The sequence below is a fragment of the Mus caroli genome, unplaced genomic scaffold (genome assembly GCF_978045245.1).
Source record: "Mus caroli unplaced genomic scaffold, Mus_caroli_1 scaffold_7, whole genome shotgun sequence".
Lineage (NCBI taxonomy): Eukaryota > Metazoa > Chordata > Mammalia > Rodentia > Muridae > Mus > Mus caroli.
The window spans coordinates 62,413,051-62,436,983 of NW_028227262.1; the positions used below are offsets into that span (position 1 = coordinate 62,413,051).

The following is a 23,933-nucleotide window of genomic DNA, read 5'->3' on the forward strand; positions in this document are numbered from 1 at the left end:
AGACATTCCTTCATTTCAAAATGATAGTAAAGATGATTATAATGCTTCCAAGACAAAACAATGATTACTGTTTTAGGTGATAAATATGCCAGTCACTCTGACCTGGTCATCAGACACTAAACACAACACAGCACTACAATTTATAGCTACATGTAGGTTTTTTTTTTAATTTTGTTACACATATTTTTGTATGTATGTGATCTTCTGAAACATTCATACATTAAATGTTACAGATAGGAGCTGGGCATGGTGGTGGACACCTTTAATCCCAGCACTTGGGAGGCAGAGGCAGGCGGATTTCTGAGTTCGAGGCCAGCCTGGTCTACAGAGTGAGTTCCAGGACAGCCAGGGCTATACAGAGAAACTCTGTCTCGAAAAAAAACCAAAAACAGCAACAACAACAACAAAACAAAAACAAAAACAAAGACAGACAGACAGACAAACAAACAAATAGAATATTCCGGCTGGGTGTGGTGACCCATGCTTTTAATCCAATACTCAAGAGGCAGAGGCAGGCAGGACTCTGAGTTTGAAGCCCACCTTGTCTACAAAACAAGTTTCTAGGCCAGGCAAGTCTATATAGTGATACAACACAAGCCCCACCCTGCCACCAAAACCAAGCAACAACAACAACAACAAACTGCTCCACAGACTGGGGAAGTAGCTCAGTGGTTAAGAGCACTTGCTACTCTTACAGATGACCCAGGTTCAATTTCCAGCACTGACATGGTAGCTACAGCCATGTGCAAATCTAATTCAGGGGTCTGATGCCTCTTCTGCCTTCCCTGGATACCAAGAAGCCACATGGAGCGCGCACACACACATGCAGACAAAACACTCATACACACACCCAAAAAAAATACAGATTTTAAAGGAAGAATCTGTTCCAGCTTAGCCTCAGTGACAAGACTAAATCAACAGCTACAGAAGTGTCACCACCTTAGACTATAATGTGAAAAGTTGCTCTAGAAGAACGCAAATCAATGTGAGAACTGGGGCCAGAACTCATCATACTGCTGTGTGGTGCTAAGGCCACATGCTCTGTACCCCATTGGACCGTCACATCTTCCAGCCTCTTTATAGCACATCTGTTTAGGACACATTCAAAAATAGCACTGCTGAGATTCAGCTCTGTAACAGACACTTTCATGTGTATTATCTAATTGAATCCTCATGACAAGCCTGGAAGGCAAGTATTATTAAACTCTTCTGGCCAAAGGGCCAACCACAGGGTTGCTATGAGCCAAAAGAAAAAAAAAAAGTCTCCTGTCCCAAACCTAGTGAGTGCCCAATGCTCTTGGGCTGTGCCCAGCAGGGTCACGAGACATGCTTCCAAAGTACCTTTCAGCATTCCATTGACAAACCTACCCAACATGCATTAGAGACTAAAGTCACACAAAATGAAACACAGTAGGGCAAGAACTTCTGACCCTCCTGCTGACTCTGTATTTAAGAGTGGGACCACTGAGCAGGGCACTGCATGGCCAAAGAATCCTGGTAGGATTTAGTGCCCCGCTGTGAGGAGAAATAACAGCTAATGTTCTGTCTGAGGGGCTCATTCTGGATCACCCCCACCACCAAGGACTGGGAGAGCTGAGTGACAATCTGGGGGAGTGGCAAATACCTGCTTGGGTGCTGGCTTTAGGTACATCATGCTTTATCATCCATTACATTTTTCAGCCCAGAGTGGAGAAAAGATTTCAGCCTGAGTCACAGGCTTCCTGATCCTAGTCCCTCTTCTCTTGTCCTCAGTATGGGCTCTAACAGCAAAGGCAAGTGCAATTCACACTGTGATGAACGAGCTCAGCACTAGCAGGGCCTCTTTTTATCCTTCCCATGTTTATTTCCACATGAGAAACCCAACCCAAGAGCAGCACACTTGTTTGGAGGTGAAGTGGGACTCTCATTGTCAAGTTTTCAACCTCTCCTATACCTTGTGCTTTCAGCATCACAAAGCACTGTAGCAGATTCAGATTTCCCATGAGCTGGCTGGGGAGAGGGCAGTTAGGGAAGAAAAGGAGCTAGAATCTATCTATCCCCCTACTCCCCCGCACTATAAAAGGAACACACCCTATGGGCTTCTCAGCTTTCAAAAAGTAAATAATAGCTGTAAATCAAGGGTTTCAGATAAAGTGAAAAATGAGTGGAATCAGATAAAATTCAGACCATGCACATATCCAATAGTCACATTAACAAGAGTATATAATGGGAGAGGGATGAAAAACATTGTCTATGAAACTGCACACAGAAAAATGTCTTTAGATTTTTTCTCTCAATGCTAAATATTAATAAGTATCAATAATTAATATTATTAATAATATTAATGCTGAATATTAAGAGCTGCCTGAGGTAAGAGGCAGCTTTACTGCACTTAGTGGTGAATCCTAAGGAGAGCAGAGAATCCAACACTACGCACATCAGCACCTGGCTCAGAATAGAGTGCATATGCAATGAGGTCCTATTCCTACCCACTACACCTTCTCCCCAGCTCCTGACCTGTACAGCACCTGCTACCAATTTCATACTCAAAATTATATTCAGGATCAATGACTTCATTTGTAAAAGTCTCAATTCCAAAAAAGGATTTCACTCTCCAACCTCCACCACCCCAAACTACCAACTGTTCAAAATTTCCAAGTCCTGACTATACCCAGCATCCAAACCTTGCCTCTTCTCCCTTAGACATTCTTGCCCTAGCCCAACACCCATTCTGTCCGTTTAGGGACTTCAGTCCAGGCACTGTTCGTCTCCCTTCCTCTTGCTCACTGATATTTATATAGGACTCAGAGCTCTCTGGGCTTAAAAAGAAAAGAACAAGCCTCATTATTCTTCTCTTGATCCAACTCAAAACCCGCTCCTTTCTTCTCTTCACTAGAAGACCTTTTTAATTGCCTGTTTTCTTGTGCCCCACTTTCTTCTTTCTGCCCACTTTACCCTCTACCCCAACCCCAGTGATTAAGGACCTCTTACAATCCCTGCACGCAGTCCTAGGGACCCTTTCCTGACACCCTCTCTGGTGGCAGCTCTGCGGCTGTTTTCACTAGTGTCTTTCTTCCAACATTCTCCTTTGGGCTTTCAAATGGAAGGCACTGGGTGCTCTGTTTTCCTCCCGTGTCTCTGTCCATCCACTTCTTTTCTAAAGGACCCTATCCTCTCTGCTCCCCAAGAGCTAGCGTGTCCTGAGGACTCAGTTCAGTCATCTTATGTTACTACACAATACAACTCCTTGAGCAACCCGGAAAGTACTTAGGCAAACTTTCATGGCATGGTTAATACTGACAACCAAAGGCCCAGATCTGTATATTTGATTTTATCATTGATCTGTAATATTCAAATTCTGCCTTAGATAGCCCCTCCATATTTAGCACACCGTCCGCCAGCCCAGCCTTACTTCCTCTCTCATCGTGGCTGTGAATGTGACCACCATCTACCACTGCTACCTTCAGCAATCCCACTCCCTAATATCCAAACAACTGCCGAAGCGTGACTCTCTCGTCAGCCTCTTCTGCCGGCACTCACTTCCATGCTGTGCTCTAGAATGGCCTCCTTTTCTTCTACACCATTGCAGTTTCTTAGAGCACTCTCAGAACAGAAACAAGACAGATATAACTGCCCAACCATCCAGTCACATGTGAATTAAATAATACCATTAGGGACAGCTAATCACAGCTGGGCACTCTGATTCTCTGTCCCTGGAGCATGGAATGGGGTGGCCTAAATCTTTGCTGGCAGCAGAACCCAGCAGCAAGGAAGAACAGGAGCTTCAGAGTAACCATGCCGACTGCATGGGCAAGCCAGCAAAAAAAGAGAAAACTGCAGGAATACTCAAGGCACGGGACCAGACTCCTGACAGCTGGCTCTGCTTCCTAACAGCAGACCTTCCCAACAATCCTTCACACTGTCCTGTCCTTCCACCACCTCCCACCCACTTTTAAGTCTCATTAAGTAGAATAACTTTCTCATGACCATCAAGAGCCTTTATTAACACATTTGTCTTAGAGGGTTTGTTTGTTCTTTGGAGTTGTTTGTTTGTTTGTTTGTTTGATTTTTAGACAGGGCTGCTTATATAGGCCACACTGACCTGGAACTCAAGAAAAACCCTATTGGTTCAGCCTTCTGAATGCAGAGATGACAAGCATGTGCCACCACAGCTGAGTTAGGGCATGTGGATGTGCTCAGTCACTCAGCTTATATCAGTAAAAATGGAAGATGAAAGCAGGCCAACTTTACTGCATGTCTAGGGCATTAATGCACTACATTTTTCAAAGTGTTTTTTTCCTATGCTTAATCAATGGGAAAAATGAGTTATTTCTAGCCCAAGGATAGGAAAGTACATATTTTAAAATCTTGAAGCTTTTAAAAGATGTTAAGTTTAGAAGCAAATAAAAATAATATATTTTAACCTCAAATGTTTATTCATATCAACTTTAGCCTAAAATTTTTATTATGGTTAATTTTCAGCTCATTTACATTTTAATGTGTTTTTTAGGCCCAATTAAAACATTTCTTTACAATTTAGTAGATCTCACTTGGTATAGGTGTCCCAGACCATTTTCAACATATTTTGAGCCAGATCATTTCAACATGCTTTGAACATGTTTAAACAATTATTTTCACTATTCTTTTAAATTAATTATTTAATTATTGACATCCCAGATGTCACCTCCTTCAAGGTTCCCCCTTACAGAGTTCCTCTCCCATCCCCCTTTCCTATTTTCAGGAAATAAAATTAATCCTTCTTATAATATCAGATTGAATATTGTGGTTTTTGTTTTGTTTTGTTTGTTTTTCATCAGCAAAACAACAACAACAACAAAACCCTGGTTCTTTCAAACACTTCTAGATTCACAAGCCACTTACTAATTCTCCAGTACACAAAGTACACCCTGCAGAGCTGATGAAATCCCTCATAAGCAGCCTGATACTAATCTAGAGCTGAAAGGGGCTCTGGGATGAATGCTTTTCAAAAAAGTCCTCTAGATACAAAGATCATGACCAGTTAGGGGACAAGGGGACAATTGCTCCAGGGTGGAAGCAGTTGTAAAGCTTGACTATACTAAGAACGCTGTATCTCTTGGTTTTAAGACCCTGAAAGCCATACAGACCATGCCTCTGAATAAACAAACGACCAGAGCAGGGAGGTGTGAGAAAGTCTATGATGGCTCTCTTTGTTTGTAAAAGGGAGCTAATGACTTTGCAAATTCCTATTCTCCTAAAAATTACTTGCCACTGAAGAAATAAACCACAATCCACATTTTAAATGGCTATTCAATAGTCTACAAAACAGAGAACTCTCTGCCAGATGCCTGCTTAATCTAGTTCCAATGGCAGGGAGGTAAAAGAAATTGGTTACCCTAGAGTTACTTCCAAAGGCCCCAATATAGTGGTCAAAGAAATAATTAGAGGCAGATCGGTTGTAGAAATAAAGTTTTATATCCAAAAGTCTTTGCAAACATACAGAAAATAACACTGCTGTCTAATGTCTAATGTTACTAGGGCTGGAAGACATACTGAGGTGTCCCATGTAACCATGTTACCCAGATGTCCTGGCACTCTTTCAAACACATCTATCATCATGTGAGATATACCAAGGGGTAACAGAAAGAACAAAGAGTTGGAAGTCAGGAATTCTAGTTCTGGGACAACTTCATAAAAGGCAAGCTAGCCCTGGGCACGTCACCAAGCTTTTCCAGAAACCTAGTTTCTTTATCAGTATAGTAATAATGTGGAGCTGGCAGAGAGGGGGGAACCCTGACTTTTGGAGCATCTGCCATAATTTGATGAGTTTTCTGGAATGTGAAATATATAGCCCTACCTCCTGAACTCTGCACAGGGGCACTAAGCAGAGGTCCTGAGCTACGGGAAGAAACTAAGAGCATCCCTTCCTGCAGATGCTCCCCTTCGCTCCAATCACTGATTTTCTCAACATCAGCCATTTTCGAAACCTAAAAGTAAAGACAATTTGTAGTAGAAGGCTTCCTGGGGTGCTCAGGAAACTGGAGGGCTCCCATTTAAGCCACTCCCTGTGGTGGTTTGAATAAGTATGGCTCCCAAAGATTCATGTGTTTAAATGTTTGGCTCATAAGCAGTGGCATTAGGAGCTGTGGTCTTATTGGAGTTGGTGTGGCCTCATGGAGGAAGTATGTCACTGTGGGGGCTGGCTTTGAGGTATCCTGTGCTCAAGCTACACTCATCGTAGCACAGTCTCCTTCTGTTGCCTTCAGACAGAACTCTCAGCTCCTTCTATCTGTAAGCCAGCCCCAGTTAAATGTCTTCCTTTCTAAGAGTTGCTCTGGTCCCGGTGTCTTCACAGCAATGAAACCCTAATGCCCTGTGTTCACCAGACAAGCACTACAGTAGTGGGCAGTATCCCTGCAGCTGACAAGACATCTCAACCTGAGGGCCACACCAAACAGAAGGTTCAGACAGTGTCCCTTCACCTTCCTGACATCTTATGATTTTGTTTTTGATCCTTGGCCCTTGGCCCTAAATCCCATCAAAGGCTCAGCAAGGATTCCAAACATGGCAGTTTCAATTTTAAGTTGACTTCAGTTTGTCTTTTTTTTTTTTTTTTTTGATTGCAGGTTTTTTGTTTTCTTTTTCAAAATACAAATTTTTCTTTTCAACCACAGTCCAAAACACATTTTCAAAAGGAGCCCTCCGGGCTAGAGAGATGGCTCACTCAGTAGTCACTGTTGCACAACATGAGCACTTGACTTGAAATCCCAGTACCCATGTCTTTAAAGGTCTGGGTGCAGTGGTGTGTAATTCCTGCATTGGAGGTAGAAACAGGCAGGTCCCTTGAGCTTACTAGCCAGCTGGCCAAGATGAACTGATGTGCTTCTGGGTCAGTGAGAAACCCTGACTCAAAGTGGTGGTGGTGGGGGAGGTTGAGGGGGTGGAGGAGGAGGAGGAGGAGAAGAAGAAGAAGGCGGCGACGACGACATGAAGAATGATTAAAGACACCAACACTGACCTGTTGCATCAAGATGTACACGGTCCAGTTCACATGAACACATCTACATATACATAAAAGGTGGGTCTCTTTCCTCCTTCCCTCCCTCCCTCAATCTCTATCTATCCTCAAAGTCAATTTGCTGCCCTCTCTCAAGTTAGCCTTGAACTCCCAAGTTTCCTTCTATCTCAGTCTTCCATGTGTCTGTCACGAATGCCTAGCTTTGCTTTCTCTTGAATGAAAAACTTCTCAGCTGGTTCTCAAGGTAGATGTGGAGTCTCTTCTTCCCTTGACCACCCAGCTTTACACCAGAGTATACCTCACAGCTTCATTAACCTTCCACCACTGATAGATAACCAAGCTAATAAGAAACATCTGCTCAGGCACCCTCAAAAGCTGCTTCAATTTCCTCCCCCCACAACCTAACAACCTACTTCAAGAAAAGCACTAATGTTCTTAGTGTTATTTCACACACACACACACACAGACACACACACACACACACAGACAGACAGACACACACACACGGGGAGGAAGGATCCATTAACAGTCTAGCCTCCTCCTTAAAGAAAAAACACCAGCACAATCAGGAGCTCCTACCCAGGCAGGCGTGACTCTTAAGCAGATGGCAGGCCTCATAATTAGGTCATTACATAATACCTGGTCTTTAACCAGCTTCTCTGTGCTTCATTCCAAGACTCTGGGCTGATGAGCTTTACACTATGGTTACTTTAATTATAATTTGTTCTCAGGAACACAATAATACCATGTTTTGATAAAAGGAAAGAATTCAGGTTGGAGCGCAGAAGCCTGCTTTCCATTTAAAGCAATGCAGACTTGTACTGGTAACTAACTACCCCTGGTGTCTTGACTTCCCAATCGGTCACAGAGAACGGAGTTAGTACCTTGCCACACTTATTCTAATACTACCACAGGATTCAGGTGTCAGTATTCCCCTCGGAGCTGACTTACTTGGTTATACCACACCTTAGGTACCACAGGAGGCACTCAGCATCTCACCACTGAGCTAAGGCTTATGTAAGATATGCCCTTATGTGCACAGGCAATGGCTTCTCACAGGAAGACTTCACATCAACACCAAATCAGGGGCAGTCTTTGATATCCCTCAACCTCTCGCTACAAGTACTCAGAGACCTCATTTAGCTCCAAAGAGGTCTTTCCACACAACTCCCATTGCAGGCACCTCAGTCTGCTCGTCCTTCTTATTCTGGCGCTATTTACCCACAAACCATACCCTTCACCCAAGGTCACAGCTGCCATCTTATACTCCTGACTTCTAGGAACCCTGAGTATCATTTCTGATATTCTCATTTTCTCGTCACAATCAACCCGATTACTATTTTGTTGATACAAAAACTGAAGCCCCTGTTACTGCTGCTAGGAAAGGTGTGTAAACATCCAAGCTGTAATTCAGGGTTAAAATAAAAGACTATCAAAAGAAGAGACTGGTGCTAAGCCACACAATTAGTCTATACCTCTATGTCACTCCTTGTTCCCTAACATCCTTGGCTTAACATTTCTGCTTTGATTCCCTTGGGTATCCCAACTCCTGGCATTAGTTTGGGACAGTGGCTATATTATATGAGAGCCAGTTCCAACAGGCTAGCCTAGAAAGGGCCTCTGCTTGTCCTCACTGTGATACCCACTAACTCCTATTCCATATCCTACAACTGTCCTGCATTATGGCTAATGCCAAGTCTTGAGCCCTAAATTCCACCAAAATGAACAGAAAACAAATTTAGATGTCACTGAATCAATATGTGAGCTTCAGCAGATCAAATAGTTTACATATTACGTGACCTGTGGAATAAGGAGTCATGGCCTTTCCTCCAGAAGGTGGGGTTTGACTTCTAGTACAACTGGAAAAGGTGCTTCACCTCTTTCTCTGGGCTTCAGTTATCGCCTGTATTTGGACACTCTAGTAAGGCATTTAGAAGCTCTGAGGTACATGCTGGCACAGTGCTGAATGGACAACACGACCTCTCCCTATCCCCTGCTGTGCCTGATAGGTGGGGGGCTCCTGCCCTGTCAACATCACCATTAGCAGTCTGGGAAAATTCATGGCACAGTCTGTAGGAACAAACACTGGTGTCCCGGACTAGAGAAGTGAGCTCATTAGAGCTGGCCGAGTGGGGCGCCAGTGCAGCAGGTCTATCCAAGTACTGGACCTCCAAGGATCAGTGTGCAGCTTGCCAGGCTTTTCCAAGTGAGAGGGGCTTGGAGAGGAAATCCAAGCAGTCTTCTGTAAAGCTGTGACCTGTGAAACTCAGGTGTTGGGTGGGCAGCCAAATGCCAGGCTAGTCCTAAGGCAGAGAAGCAGTCAGGAGTCTGAAGGAGACTTACCAAGGTAAGAACAGACAGTACTTAACACAGATTAGATGACCCTAAAGAGCTCCTGGCATTAATAATATTCAAAAAGGCTTAACAACACAAAAGAAATTGGGAAATTTAGGCCTCAACTCTGATCTTAACCAAGGAGGTGGCCTAGTGTTAAAAACTGTTCAAAGGTGGTTGAAAAATATTTTTCTTTGCACTTTATTTTTCAAATCACCTAGAGTAATAGTTCCAAATAAATACAGAATGAAGGAGCTGGTAGCCCCTGAGCTGTGGACCTGCTTCCTTACCTCACGTCTATTCATTTACCCCATCACTCCTTAAGCATGGAGTTTCTTGCTCCTAACAGAACATTAGCATCGCCTTGGCAGTTTAAGAAGAGCTGTGCCAGTCCATAAGGAGCCCATTCAGAGTCTTAGGCTGGGGGTCTGGAGCTTCTAATCTCCACAGGTGATTCTAATAGGCAGCAGGCAGTGAAAACCAAAGCACTACGCTTTCTACTGAAGGAATGCACATAAGAAATTATGCTGTCTTCCTGCTAGAGGTGGGCTCTATACGTCCCCTCTCCCTACTGTCAGGCATTTCATCTAAGAATCTCTCACCTCCCAGGTCTCTGGTGCATTTTGGAGCATCCCCCCAACCTCCTACCTCCGGAGGTTGCCTGTTTCCATTCTTTATGCTGGCCCTCCTTCAGTCCTTTTCCCAATACCAGATCAAGCTCCCCTCTACCCCACCCCCACCCGGTCCACTTTCCCTCCCAAGTCCATCCCTCCCAACTTGTGATTGCTTTCTTCTCCCTCCCAAGTGGGACTGAGGTGTCCTCACATGGGCCCTTCAGCTTATTGACCTTCTTGAGTTCTGTGGATTGTATCCTGGGTGTTCTGTACTTTTTTTTTTTTCTAATATCCACTTATTAATGAGTACATACCAGGCCTGCCCTTTTTGGTCTGAGTTACCACACTCAGGATGATATTTTCTAATTCCATCCATTTGCCTGAAAAACTCAGGATGTCCTCATTCTTAATAGCCAAGTAAATGAACCACATTCTGTATCCATGCTTCATTCTGTTGTGGGACATCTAGGTTGTTTCCAGCTTCTGGGTATCACAAATAAGGCCACTGTGAACATAGTGGAACACGTGCCCCTGTGGCATGGTGGGGCATCTTTTGGGTATATTACCAAGAGTGGTATTGCTGGATTGTCAGGTAGATCTATTTCCAATTTTCTGAGGACCCTCCAGACTGATTTCCAGAGTGGTTGTATCAGTTTGCAATCCCACCAGCAATGGAGGAGTGTTCCTCTTTCTCCACATCCTTTCCAACATGTGTTGTCACCTGAGTTTTTGATCTTAGCCATTCTGATTGGTGTCAGGTGGAATCTCAGGGTCGTTTTGATTTGCAATTCTCTGATCACTAAGGACTTTGAACACTTCTTTAGGTGCTTCTCAGCCATTCGACATTCCTCTGTTGTGAATTCTCGGCTTAGTTCTATAGAATGGGTATACCCCATTTTTTTGATTGGGTTGTTTGGGTTTTTTTGGTGGTTAGCTTCTTGAGTTTTTTATAAATTTTGGATATTAGTCCTCTATCGGATGTGGGATTAGTGAAGATTCTTTTTTTCCCCCCAATCTGTAGGTCGCCCATTTGTCTTACAGAAGCTTTCCAGTTTCATGAGGTCCCATTTATCAATTCTTGATCTTAGAGCATGACTGAGGAAAATAAGGTCCAGCAACAGGACCAAAGTGGGATCCAGCTCAAGGGAAGGTCCCAAGGCCTGACACTATTACTGAGGCTACAGAGCACTCACAAAAAGGGACCTAGCATGACCACACTCCAGAAGACTCAACAAGCAGCTGAAAGAGTCAGATGTAGATATTTGTACCAAACCAATGGACAAAAGCTGCTAGGCCCTGTGGTTGAATTAGGGAAGGCTGGAAGAAGCTGAGGAGGAGGTCGACCCTGTAGGAGGACCAGCAGTCTCAATTATTCTGGACCCCGAGATCTCTCAAACACTGGACCACCAAACAGGCAGCATACACCAGCTGATATAAGGCCCCCAACACATATATAGCAGAGGTCTGCCAGGTCTGTGTTCAATCAAAGATGATACATCTAACCTTCAAGAGACTGGAGGCCCCAGGGAGTTTAGAGGTTGGGTAGGGTGGGAGGTCAGGGGTGGGGATGGAGACTTCCTCGTGGAGGAAGAGGGTGGGGAGGAGATATGGGAAGTGGAACAGTCAGTTGGAGGGTGAATGGAGGGGTGGCACAGGAATAAAATAAAATAATAAAATAAATAAATAAATAAATAATGACTGAGGCTGGGCTGCAATCTCCCTTCTATGCATCCTGACTTCTGCCTAAACTAGCAGCCTTTGTGCTCTAACACCTACTTCATTTCTCAAGGGCAAGGCTCTAGAGGCAGAGAAGGGTTCTAATTCCAGTACAAATACTTGGTAGTAACATGACTTAGATTCAGTTACAAAATGCGCAGCCATCACCTAATTTACAGGGACCTCAAGATTACATAAGAAAGTGTCACAAAGCACCCGAGACATGTGCACTACAGAAGCACCCAGCAAATGCTCAGCCCCAGCTCCCATCAACCCTTCCTCCTTAAGTAACACCCATTTGGTATGCATCGGACATCACCAGTACCTCAGAGAACTGTTACAGGAACTTTTGCTGACACATGATACACTCTACTTGAAGTTCTCCTCATGGGCATCGGGTTCTTATCCCTTACATTAAGAAGAACAACCAACCATGGTCTTCTTAAGGAATGACTCTCTAGGTTACAAGGTAAAAAACAATCAATAGCTTTAGGTAACACAACCGTCCAGAAATACCCCTCTGAATGGTCCAAGCAGGCACCAAGCCTGGGTGGATACTGTTGTATGATTTTGTTACTTTTCAACTGTTAATTTATTTTATGCTTGCTCTCACAACCATGTTTTCCCCCATTCAGGTTTTTATGATGGTTCTATTAAACAAGCTAGTCTGAGCTCTGCATTATTTATTTCTATCAGGTAGCACATCTGATCTGTAAATAAAAAGTTTAGTATTGTCAGGACCATCCCACTACAGTATATAGGAGAACAACTCAGAGGTCAACCTAGATCCTCCAATAAAAGACTTGCTACCAAAAGGGTTGCCTCTGGTTTCCAAAGCCCTCTGCTGAGCTTTAGAGGAGCTTTTTAGGGAAGTGGACCCAATCCTGAGAGACATATACACTAAGCTCAATCTGTTTTCACAGCCTCACTGCATAGCCAGTTGTAAACGGGGTAAATGTCAGAGTACAGATAAGAAAAATAACTTTTCATCATTGAATTCTTTGATCAGAATAGTGGTTGAGATGTGTTTGATTCGGCAGGATCTGTTTGCAGAGGGACACACATTACTACCAGCAAAGAGGCATCAACGTTGGGAAATGAAGCCAGAAAGTCAATGCCTAGCTGGACATAGTGACAAATGCCTAATTCCAACACTTTGGAGACAGAGACAGGAAGACAGCAAGTTTCAGGCCAGCCTGGAATTCATGGTGAGACTCAATCTCAAATAAACAGAGTCAAGACCTAAAAAGACAATCAGAAAGGGGGGCTTCAGAGCTGTGACCAGAATCTATTCAACACTTCACTAAAAGGTAGAGCTGGGGGTTCAAGATATTGAAAGCAAACTGTAAGCCCTAGGCCAGTGGTTCTCAACCTGTGAGTTGAGACCCCTTTGGAGGTCACATTATCAAATATCCTGTATATCAGATATTTACATTATGATTCATAACATTAGCAAAATTAGAGTTATAAAATAGCTACAAAATTACTTTATGGTTGGGTGACCATACATGAGGAACTGTAACGAAGGGTCACAGCATTAGGAAAATTAAAAACCATTGGTCTAGGCAGACCTCTGCATTGTAAGGCATGGGAGCAGAGAGGCTAGTGGTTCCCAGTTTATTTCAAATAGCTTCCATTTTATCTCTGTAGAAGAAAGCCAAGCAAAATGTTAAAAGAAAACATGGTTCGGCTGGTTCTTATGAAGTAATCTACAGATGCCAGCTATGTCAGGCCAATAAAGCAGCAAAAAAGAACTCTGTCTACCACTGCCCAGGTGGGGACCACAGATTGATGATGATGTTCAGGCTCACCGGAAGCTCTGTGATCTGTTCCATGACCACGCCCGTCAGCAGTTCCCACGCTGGAAGAAATGCAATGCTTCCTAGTCATTTCAGCACATGCTGCAAAGATCCTGAAGAGGCAGACTAGGGCCCACTCCTCAAACACCCAGTTTAAGCTGCTATCATCACACAGCTCTACTGGAGATAACAGATAGGACACTGAGGGCTGTAGGTGGCTTAGAAAGGGAGAGAGCTCACATTCCAAGACAGCTAGCTATGTGGGGATGATGAGTAAATCAACATTTTGTGGGGATGCTGGTCCAGACTGGCTGTCATCCTGCAGGGCCTGTCCTTCCTAGAGGGCAGGAGCGACTCAGCATAAGCTACCCCATCAGCCTGGGCACAGTTCCTCAGAGAGCAAGCTTAGATGTCTCAACACACTGCAGTGAAGGGGGAATGAAGAGCCACTGGTAGGTTTATACAATCTCTAGTTAGCACCCCACTACGTAATAGATGTTATGTTGGCTTAACTATCTATTGATTGAAGGCATCTCAACTTCTGCAAAGCTCTATTTTCACCTAATAATTTTAAAGCAAGTAGTAAGATCAAGTGAGAAAGCAGGCCACTGTAGCGCACACCTGAAATCTCGGTTCAGTAGGCTGACAAAGTCAGTTTGAAGTCAGCCTGGACTACAAAATGAGACTTGTCAAAAACAAAAACAAAACAAAGCAAAACAAACATAAAAGGGATTTTCATTTAGCATGAAAATGTGATGTTGCCCAAATACTTGCCCCTATTTCCCTCATAAACAATTTTGTTAGGAAATTAAAACATGTTACAATTACATATTACAATTACATAGACAAATACATAATACCTGCTACTGATGAATGGCACTTGGGATTATATAGGTAAATATTTTTGGAACAGATTTCAGATGGATTCTGAAGGAGCAATAGGACTTTAAATGCAAAGACTATGTCTATATCTTACAGAGCATTAAAAGTGTAGTCAGGATTTTCAGTCACAGAATTACTATAGCATCACTGCATTCATTCTAGGAGACCTGGAGAGTTAAGGAATAAGCAGAGAATTACTTCAAAAGATCAGAAAAGCCAATAAAGATGCCCAGTTCAGCACCTACACTGTAGCTCAATCCTCATAAATAGCACTGGTATGTTAGCTAATCATTTACACTACTTCAATTAACCCCCAAAAGTTAGCATGTGCCCAACATATGGCAGAAGCGTTCCTATAACCCACAGTGACCATGTTAGAGGAAAAGAGACCATGTCATGGAGCTGTCTCTGGGGATGACGTCCAAATCACTTTATTCTAGAGCCAAGGGGGCTAACGGTGGTTCAACATTTTAAACCATATGTTCCCATGTGGTCTACATGAATACACACACACACACACCTTTCACCCCACACCACCCCCAAAGAAACTATCATATTGGAAGAAAAACCATCCAAAACCATAAAGCGGGTGCCAACACTATTGACCAATGCAATTCAACTGACATTGATAGAATACCCCACTTAAAGTAAAATATACATTCTTCTTAAATGTCTACTGAAGACAAACAGACAGACATATGTGGCAGTGTTCAATCTTTACTATTTGATAGCTGTTTTACATATCATGAAAATTATATAATTTCACTCATTAGTGAATTTATAATTTATAATTTCACTCATTATTTTCACTCATTAGTGTTTGTTAGTGTTTTTATTCTCTAGCACAATTATTTATCCAGTGTGGCCCAGAGAAGCCAAACAGTTAGATAACCCCATAATAATTTCACTGAGTTTAAAGGATTTAAATCCTGCAAAGCAGGTTCTATGATTATAACAATCACATATAGAATTAACTTGGTAACAACAACCATAAAAACCTCTAGGGATATGCTCAAATATTTGCAAGCTAAATAAAAGAGGTTTGTATAGCCTATGAGTCAAAGATGGAGTGAAAAGGGAGATTGGAGGCAGATGCAGTGGCACTGGTACCTGAGTCCTGACTACTGAGGAGGACAACTGACAAGGATGACAGCGTGAGCCCAAGGCTTCCTCCAGGGAGCCTGGGCAACACAGTGACACAGAAGGAAGGGCAAAGGCCAGAAAGTATTTCAAATGGAACGAGAATGCGAGTCCGGCGCCATGAGCACTTTAACTGAGTGGTAAGGTGCAGTTTACCACCCTCCATGAGAGCCTGCACAAGTACACACCTGTTGGTTCCAACAACTCTTCTGAGTCCCCTTAGCCTAGCAAAAGCACAAGTATATACAAACAAGGATATTGTGTATAGTATTAACATCCAAAGCTGTAAACCTTAACAGCCCACTATCAGAATTTTGCTATGATACAATTTATCCATGCAGCCTTAAAAGTGAATGTTTTTACTCAACAATAAGAGGAAATATTTATTATATATAACAGTTTTTTTAAGCAGGCTTCACAGTGTGAATACAGTTAATATGACACACCTTAAAATGGTTGAAGCACATTCTTATGAAGTGTTTTAATCATAATGTTTTACTCATTATTGGTGATAGAATCTAGGGCCTCTGTATATACTAGACAATTTTATACCATTAAGCTACATCCCAAGTAGATGTTTTTAAAACAGGTTCTAAATTCTCACGTGTACATACATAAGGCAGGTTTGTGAGCATGTGTATGCTATGGAGAATGCAGAAGTGAGAAGACAGCTCAGGAGGTAAAGTGCTTGTCATGCAAGCACGAGGACCTAAGCCCAATCACCAGAAAAGCCTAGCTCTGTGACACACACTTTATAATTCCAGAGGGAATGGAGACAAGAGGATCCACAGGACTCATTGGCCAGCTCTATCTAAGAAAGACAAAAAGATACAAGAAAAGACACATGGGGCTGGAGAGACGCCTCCGCCATCAAGAGCACTCGCTGTACTTGCAGAGCACACAGGTTCAGTCCCCAGCCAACACTGGGTCACTCAAACTGTCTGTGCCAAATGATCCAAAGCCTTCTGGTTTCTGTGGGGGTCTGCACACAAATGGTGCATATATATTCAGGAAAAACACCCATAAAATATTTTGTAAAAAGGTCATTTAACACAAAGGCACGCACATCATTCTGGTACCACCTCAGAAGCAGAGATGAGGGCCAAAGGTTAAAGACAGGCTGGAACAGAGTTCAAGATCCACTGGGTTCTTGTGATCAGAATAAACTCACTGGAATCAACTTGGGCCCTGAGTGATTGAATCAAGGAGTCTAAATATTCAGGTTAAAGCCAATAAGTAGTGTCAACATTGTAGCTACAATTACATTAATGTCTACAAAGACTCAGATCATATAAGGAAGGCAGTGACGTTTTTTAAAGTGTGGCTGATAAGCTGAATGAACTGAATGTCACTTTCTCCTGGCTTTCCTTGGCTCCAAGGGTACAGTCTACATCTACATTAAACGTCCCAGTTCCTCGCTTTAAAAGACTTGACACATGCTAGCATTAGTGAGTGAATATTTGATAAGCAAGAGAATACTTATACAGTCTCAAAATATCACCCAACAAAATACAAACTACAAAGTAGGAAAACAACAATAGAGGCCAGTAGCTCTACAGTAGAGAGGCAACACCACTCACCTAGTGGTTTGTCTCCAATCATGGGGTAGCAAATATGAATACCCTGTATCTAACCAAAGGAAAAGACAGACTCACCTAAATAAAGGGACATCCTGCACTTTATAAAAATATCAAGGTCACGAAAGACAAAACAAGATTAAGGAGCTATTCCAGATTAAAGGAGATTTAAGAGACAAGACAACTAAACGTTTGATCCTGATTAGATCCCTGACCGAAGAGTCTTTTTTCATTTACTATTCTAGGTACTAATGAGACTACTCTGGAATAATTAAATTTTATGTGAAGTTAATTTCTCTATTTTAACAACTGGACTTGGTGTATGTTTCGAAAAATACTCAAGTATTTTGTGATAAAGGGACTTTCACTTTCAAACAGCTCAGTGATAGTGCATGGATAAATAGGTAGGTAGGTAGATAGATAGATAGATAGATAGATAGATAGATAGATAGATAGATAGAGCAAGCAACTATAGACTAATAGTAAATACTAGCCCTTTGGCACTTAAGGTTAAAATATATGGGATTCTATATTTTTTAATATTTTAACTTGATATGTCATACTATATTGATCATTTTGAGGAAGATTTTCACATTATTTTTGAACTATTATAAAATTATTTCAAAATAAAATTTTAATTTAAAATGAAAGGACAAGACAAATGAAAAGTGTTCCTGGGGCCCTCTTGGCCCCAGACTGCCTCAGTTCTGAGCCTCCCTTCCTTTCTAATATGGTACACTGCCATGACAAGAAGCACCTGTGGGGCTGAGCAGACCTAGGCCACAGGATACATGTGGCAGTCAGGAGACAATCTAAAGGAATGGGTAATCTTCACCATCAGGTCATGATGTTCACAAATTGAATCTGGTGGTAGATTGAAAAACTAACTTTTCATAGAAAAATCAAGTTGGTTCAGGAAGGCAAAGGTAGAGATAATGGAGAGATGACTATCAAAAACTCACTGAAGTACTTCTGTAGTTATGGAAGTCAAAAAAGACAAACTCAATGAAGATGAGTTTCCAATATTTCTAGTTTTGTCTTTATTTTTACATCTTTTTTTAAAGATTTATTTATTTTATGTATATGAGTACACACTGTAGTTGTACCGATGGTTGTGAGCCTTCATGTGATTGTTGGGTATTGAACTTAGGACCTCTGCTTGCTCTGGCCAACCCCACTTGCTCCAGCCCAAAGATTTATTTATTATTATAAGTTCACTGTAGCCGTCTTCAAATGCACCAGAAGAGGGCATCAGATCTCATTATGGTTGGTTGTGAGCCACCATGTGGTTGCTGGGATTTGAACTCAGTACCTTTGGATGAGCAGTCAGTGCTCTTACCCACTGAACCATCTCACCAGCCCAAATCTTTATTTTTTTAATGAGAATATTAGCATTTCCAAGTATAAATGTTATTATGATTATTGTAGAACAGAGTTTCCTGGACAGTCTGCAACTATGTGAACCTTTTCTATGCCTTCTGAGGAAGTACAGTGATTTACTCAGCAGCAGCGCCATGCCTAAGCATTAACAAGGTCCTTGGTTCAAACCCCAGCATCTGGTCATGGTGGTGTGCACCTTCAAGTCCAGCACTTGGGAGGCTCTCAGAGGCAGGCAGCTTCTCTTTGAGTTTGAGGCCAGTATGATCTACATAGCTCCAGGATAGCCAGGGCTATACAGAGAGACCCTGTCTCAAAAAACAAATAAACAAAAACAAAAAAACAGTATCAAACTCTTATATTTAAAATACAGTTTGAGAGCAAGCCATAAGCAAGAGACAGGAGAGAGAATAAAGTCCATGCTGAGAATAGCGGTGGCTCTGTCTCCATCAGCTACTGTCAGAACCAGAAAACCTCACGAAGCATCCCACCGATTAAGTGGATTACACACAGGTTCCCTTTCTTCTACCTTTTTGCCTAGCAAGCCACCAACACAAAAGGCAAAACATTTGTGTATAAGATTCTTCTTGTCACATATAAGTTCTACCCAAAGATACTACTATTTTCAGGGCTCTGTATTAAAAAAAAATGAGAATTAATAAAAGATTATATAGTAAATATTTAATTATAAAATTTCAAAGATGAGGAAATCATTGGACTGGAGAGATGGTTCAACAGTTAAGAACATGTACTTCTCTTGCAAAGTACCTGAGTTCGACTCCCAGAACCCACATCAGGCAGCTCACAAATGCCTGTAAGGCCAGTTCTGGGGTATCTGAAGGGTCTGGCCTCCTAGGGCACTCGTGTTCATGTGTATACATGTGTCCACACAGACAGGCACACACAGAATTAGAAATAAATCCTTTTTAAGATGGAATAATTCTTTTTAAAAAAAATCCACTTTGATGAGGAGCTTTCATTAAACATTCTTTCCAGTGGGAAACAGCATGAAAAGCAGCCTCCAGCTGCTCTGCTCATGGCCTGGGTGCCCCCTTGCCTAAGCGGTGAGATGGAGGGGTGTATCTCCCCTCTGTGATTAGCTTATCACACTGCCACTTCATCTCATATGTCATCATTTTGTACCAAAGAAAGAATTCTTTAAAATTTTCATAGACTATTCTGCATTCTTTTTGAGTTCAGATACTACCAATTCCATGAGCACATTCTATCCACTCTTTTTCAAAGCATGGCATCAAGGGGGAATCTTGAAAGACTGTTCAGCACTTTGGGCTATTAAATGAGGATCTAGGCTAATGCACAGCCTTTCCTCCATATCAAAGAAAGCCAGGCATGTCCCATAGAAGTGCCCTTGTCAGCTTCTGTGTGCAGTATGTGACTGTAGGCTTTGGGAAGACCATAAACCTTTTTTTTTTTCTTTTTAATAGAAAAACTAGTGAGATAGTGTAGAAGAATCCAGACTAAAACCATCACCAACTTCCCTGAATTCTATTCATTATTTAGTGTAGTATTTAAATCCTCTGGCAGTTCAAGGGTTAGCAGACGTTTTCATACCTCATAGATGGAACTGGGAGCCTTGGTTAGGGGGGCTCTTTTCCACCTGTAGCCAGATAAGGCATTTGCCAAAACCAAAGGGCACAGAACCCTAGGAGAGCATAGCCACTCCTTCAGAAACTGGGGAAGCAAGAGAGTGATCTCATCCTTTCAGAACATCAGAGCTCAAGGTTACAGTAACCTGACTCCCCTGGTTACTCTGGCCAATCTCATAAAAGCACAAGCTGTTTTGGTCCACTTCAATGCCAGCCACTGCAGCAGAGTCAAATATTAAAAATTAATAGGCTGGCAAAGCAGCATTCAACACAAGGCAGCTGTACGTATGAAACCCATTCTGAGGGCAGTCTCCAAATAAACACATGTCTTTTGTGTTGTCACTAAGACCAAGGCCCATCTCCTCACTGGTCCCTCTAGCTCCAGTAGACAGACAATCATGCTTCGTTCACCTCACTGCTTCCACGGGTCTTCTGCCCTTCTTCAGGGCACACTCCCTCTAGAAGCAGGTGACTGACTCACCCTCTTCTTGCCACATAACAGTTGTCATTAACAAACTCAACTCACTAAAAAGTTTCAACCATCATCCTTAATCTTGAAATAAATAACAAGAGCACACGAGCTGGTGCAGGAGGCTGAAACAGACTTGAGAACTCACTGAGGGCCAGGTATGGTGGCCCACACCTTTAATCCCAGTACTTGGGAGGCAGAGGCAGGCAAATATCTGCAAGTTCAAGGCTAGCATGAGCTACAAAGAGTTTCAAGGCAGCCAGGACTACATAGACAGACCCTGTTTCAAACAAACAAACAAACAAACAAACAAACAAGTGTGAAGGCAGCTGGGTTCTCTCCCCTCCCAAGCTCCATTCTCCAACCACACCAGCCTCTCCACTCTGGGACCTTTGTAATAAATTGCTCTGGCCCAAACATTTTCCTTTCTTTACCCTCAATTTCCTTTAATAGAGACATTATGCCTCCAGCCAAGCTAATAATTTCAGCCATTTTCCAGTCTTTTAAAAATCCAAACACAGCACTTTCACATCTTGCAGTAATGCTACTCCTAGATAGTATTGATCTGTCCGCACTCCCGTGAATCTCAGTCCCCGCTCTCACTTGGGCTTTCCCAGAAGCCCAGCACCCACATATAGATGCCTACTGTTCCCACAGTCAGCCTAGTTGGGCAACACCAGAAGCCTTCTCTGCCCCAACCCTTAGGGACTCTTTCCCTTGCTCTCAAACCATTTAGTACCTAGTTTACTAATCACAAAATGATAATTACTTAAAACATATCAGTCTCCTCTGTTTCGTGGTAAATTCCTCAAGGGCAGGCACAGTGCTTTATAACTTCCCAAATATGTTTAAATGAACACATTTGGGGCTGGGGGACTAGCTCAGAGGGTAAAGTGTTTTCTGCGAAAACATGAGAACATCAGTTGCAACCCCCAGGCTCAGTGTAAAACTGGGTGTGGCAGCACTTGAGTGTCCCTTCTCTCTAATCTCTCTCTTACAGCCCTTCTCTGCAGCACTCAAATCAAGAACTGTCATATGCCCAGTTTTTCCCTACGACCCATCCTCAGACTAAACAAAAACATTGTACAAATCAAAGCACCAATCATCTGTTTAAAATGCTGAAGATGTTCTACATCCTGCAGTATCAAATACTCAGCCAGACGTCATTCTTACAGAAAATAAACTAGAACATATATCTCACTGCTACATAAATCCATTTTCATCTTAAATACAAACCAGAAAAATATTGCTTTAATATAAATTTCTCCATGATTTATCTTCAGCAAAAGTTTCATTTGAATACTGATTTCACATAAAAACATTTTAGGTTATGGGGCTGGAGAGATAGCTCAGTAGTTAAGAGCATTGAAATAAAAAATTAAGAAAAATTTTCCTTGGGTAAAAAAGCCAGAAGGTCCTGTGCTAGGATCACTGTGCTCAGAGACAGCACAAAAGGCCCAAGTCCTTTCTCTCCTTGCCCCATGTGCCTGTCTTTGATTGGTCATTTGTATCTTTTATTAAACCCAGGAAATTCAAATAAAGTGTTGTACTGAATGTTACAAGCTATTCTACCAAGCTAGAGCTGAGGAATGAGCTGTGGAAACTCAGAACTTCAGTCAGGTGGCAAAAGAAATAGTAAAAGCCAGGGCCTTGCAAACAGTGTGGAGCAGGTGGGGTCTCCTGGTCTGAAGCTTACCACAGATGCACTCTAGATGAAATCCAATTGTAGGATACCCAACTGGCAACCAGAGTGCTGGCAAGGAAAAACACCCCATACAAGTTAGTTACTGTCAGAAATGCTATGAGTGCCATCATTGGCAGAATTAGCTCAAATAATAAAAGTAATTAAAATCCTTGTATCATTTTCTGTCCTTAATGAATGGGGAAGAGAAAAATGCCAGTAGAAAACAAAGCACTGGAAAGAACATGACTGCACAGTTACAGGAGGAGTGACACCACAAATACCTCAGAGTCATTGAGTGTTTGATTTTGAATTAATTTGTGCTCCTCTGCTGCTAAAATGTGTTGAGTCCACTGTTGCCCCATAGTCACTATCATAGCAAGAGCTGACTGGTGGGCCTTTCGTGCAGAGAGCCGTGATTGAAGTCATCTTTCTTATCCCAATATCCCTGTGAGGGCAGCTCTTGATGCCTGACTTCTGAGAGGTTAGCAACTCACTGAGACCACACTGTCTTCTCTCAGTTAGGTCATCCTAAGTGAAAAACTTTTTTTTTTTTTTTTGGTATTATTCTCTGAGACAGGATTTCTCTATGTAGCCTTAGCTGTCATAGAACTCTGTAGATCAGGCTGACCTCAAACACAGAACCTAGAGATCTACCTGCCATTGTCTCCCGAGTGCTAGAATTAAAGGCATGTGCCATCACCGCCTGGCACGACAAACTTTTTAAGCAAGATGGCTCAAGCAGATGAAAGTGCTTGCTGTCAAGTCTCAGGACCTCAGTTTGATGCCCAGTAAGCACTACTGGCTTCCGGACAGTTTTCATTCTCTGGGGCTGGAGCTCGGACCCTTGTCCTTCCTCCCTCTCTCTAGGAGCCACCATTCTGCTTGTCTTTATGAACCTGGCTACTCTGACTACCTCATGTAAGTGGAATCATAAAGTGTCTCACCTTTTGTGGCAGATTTATTTCATTTAGCATAATTTTTCAAGGGTTGTTCATGTTGTAGTGAGTGTCTACATTTCCTTCCTTTTAATGCTGAATAATATTCTGTAGGTACCATGTTTTCTTTTCTAGTCAGCTGTTGAGAGATGCTTAGATTGTTTTTACCTTTTGGCTAGTATGAGTAATGCTGCTGTGAAAATGGTTGTGTAAATGCTTTGCCTAAACCCTTTCAGTTCCTTTGGTTATATAACCAGACGGGAAATTGCCGGATCATATGTTAATTCTGTGCTCAGTATTTTGAGGAATTGGCAAACTGTGTTGCATAGCAGCTGCATCATTTTATGTTCCCATCAGCGGTGCACAGGCGCTCCAGTTATTCTGCATTCCTGCCAATGCTTGCTGCTTTATCTTATTTTAGTTCTTTCTTTTTTTAGACAGGGTCTCTCTGTGGAACTCAGGCTGGCCTTGAGTTGGCCATACATCCCAGAGTATCCTCAATCTTGAGATTTCTTACCTTACAGGTGTATAAATCAAGCCACAGCTGAAATGGCTTGGTTTTTGTGATGATTTATATCTTGCAATATCGATAATTTGTTAGCTATTTATTCTAATAGGTAATTTTTGTATTTTATGTACTTCTTGCAGTAACTGTGTTCCATGAATTAAAAAGATAGGAAAATAAATATTTCTTTCTTTTTAATTTTTTTTTTATTTTATGTGCATGGTGTATGCATACCATCTGTCTATAGAGACCAGAGGAGGGCATCAGATTCCCCAGGAGTAGGAGTTACAGATGGTTGTGAGCTACCAAGTGGGTGTT

The 23,933-nt window shown here is 42.3% G+C and overlaps 1 protein-coding gene and 1 pseudogene across 16 annotated transcripts in view; both read right to left on the bottom strand.

Moving 5' to 3' along the window:
- Positions 1-23,933, bottom strand: part of Aak1 (AP2 associated kinase 1) — a 145,114-nt gene that overhangs the window by 89,059 nt on the left and 32,122 nt on the right. The window lies entirely within an intron of this gene.
- LOC147003924 (NADH dehydrogenase [ubiquinone] iron-sulfur protein 5 pseudogene) lies at positions 19,114-19,778 on the bottom strand (annotated as a pseudogene).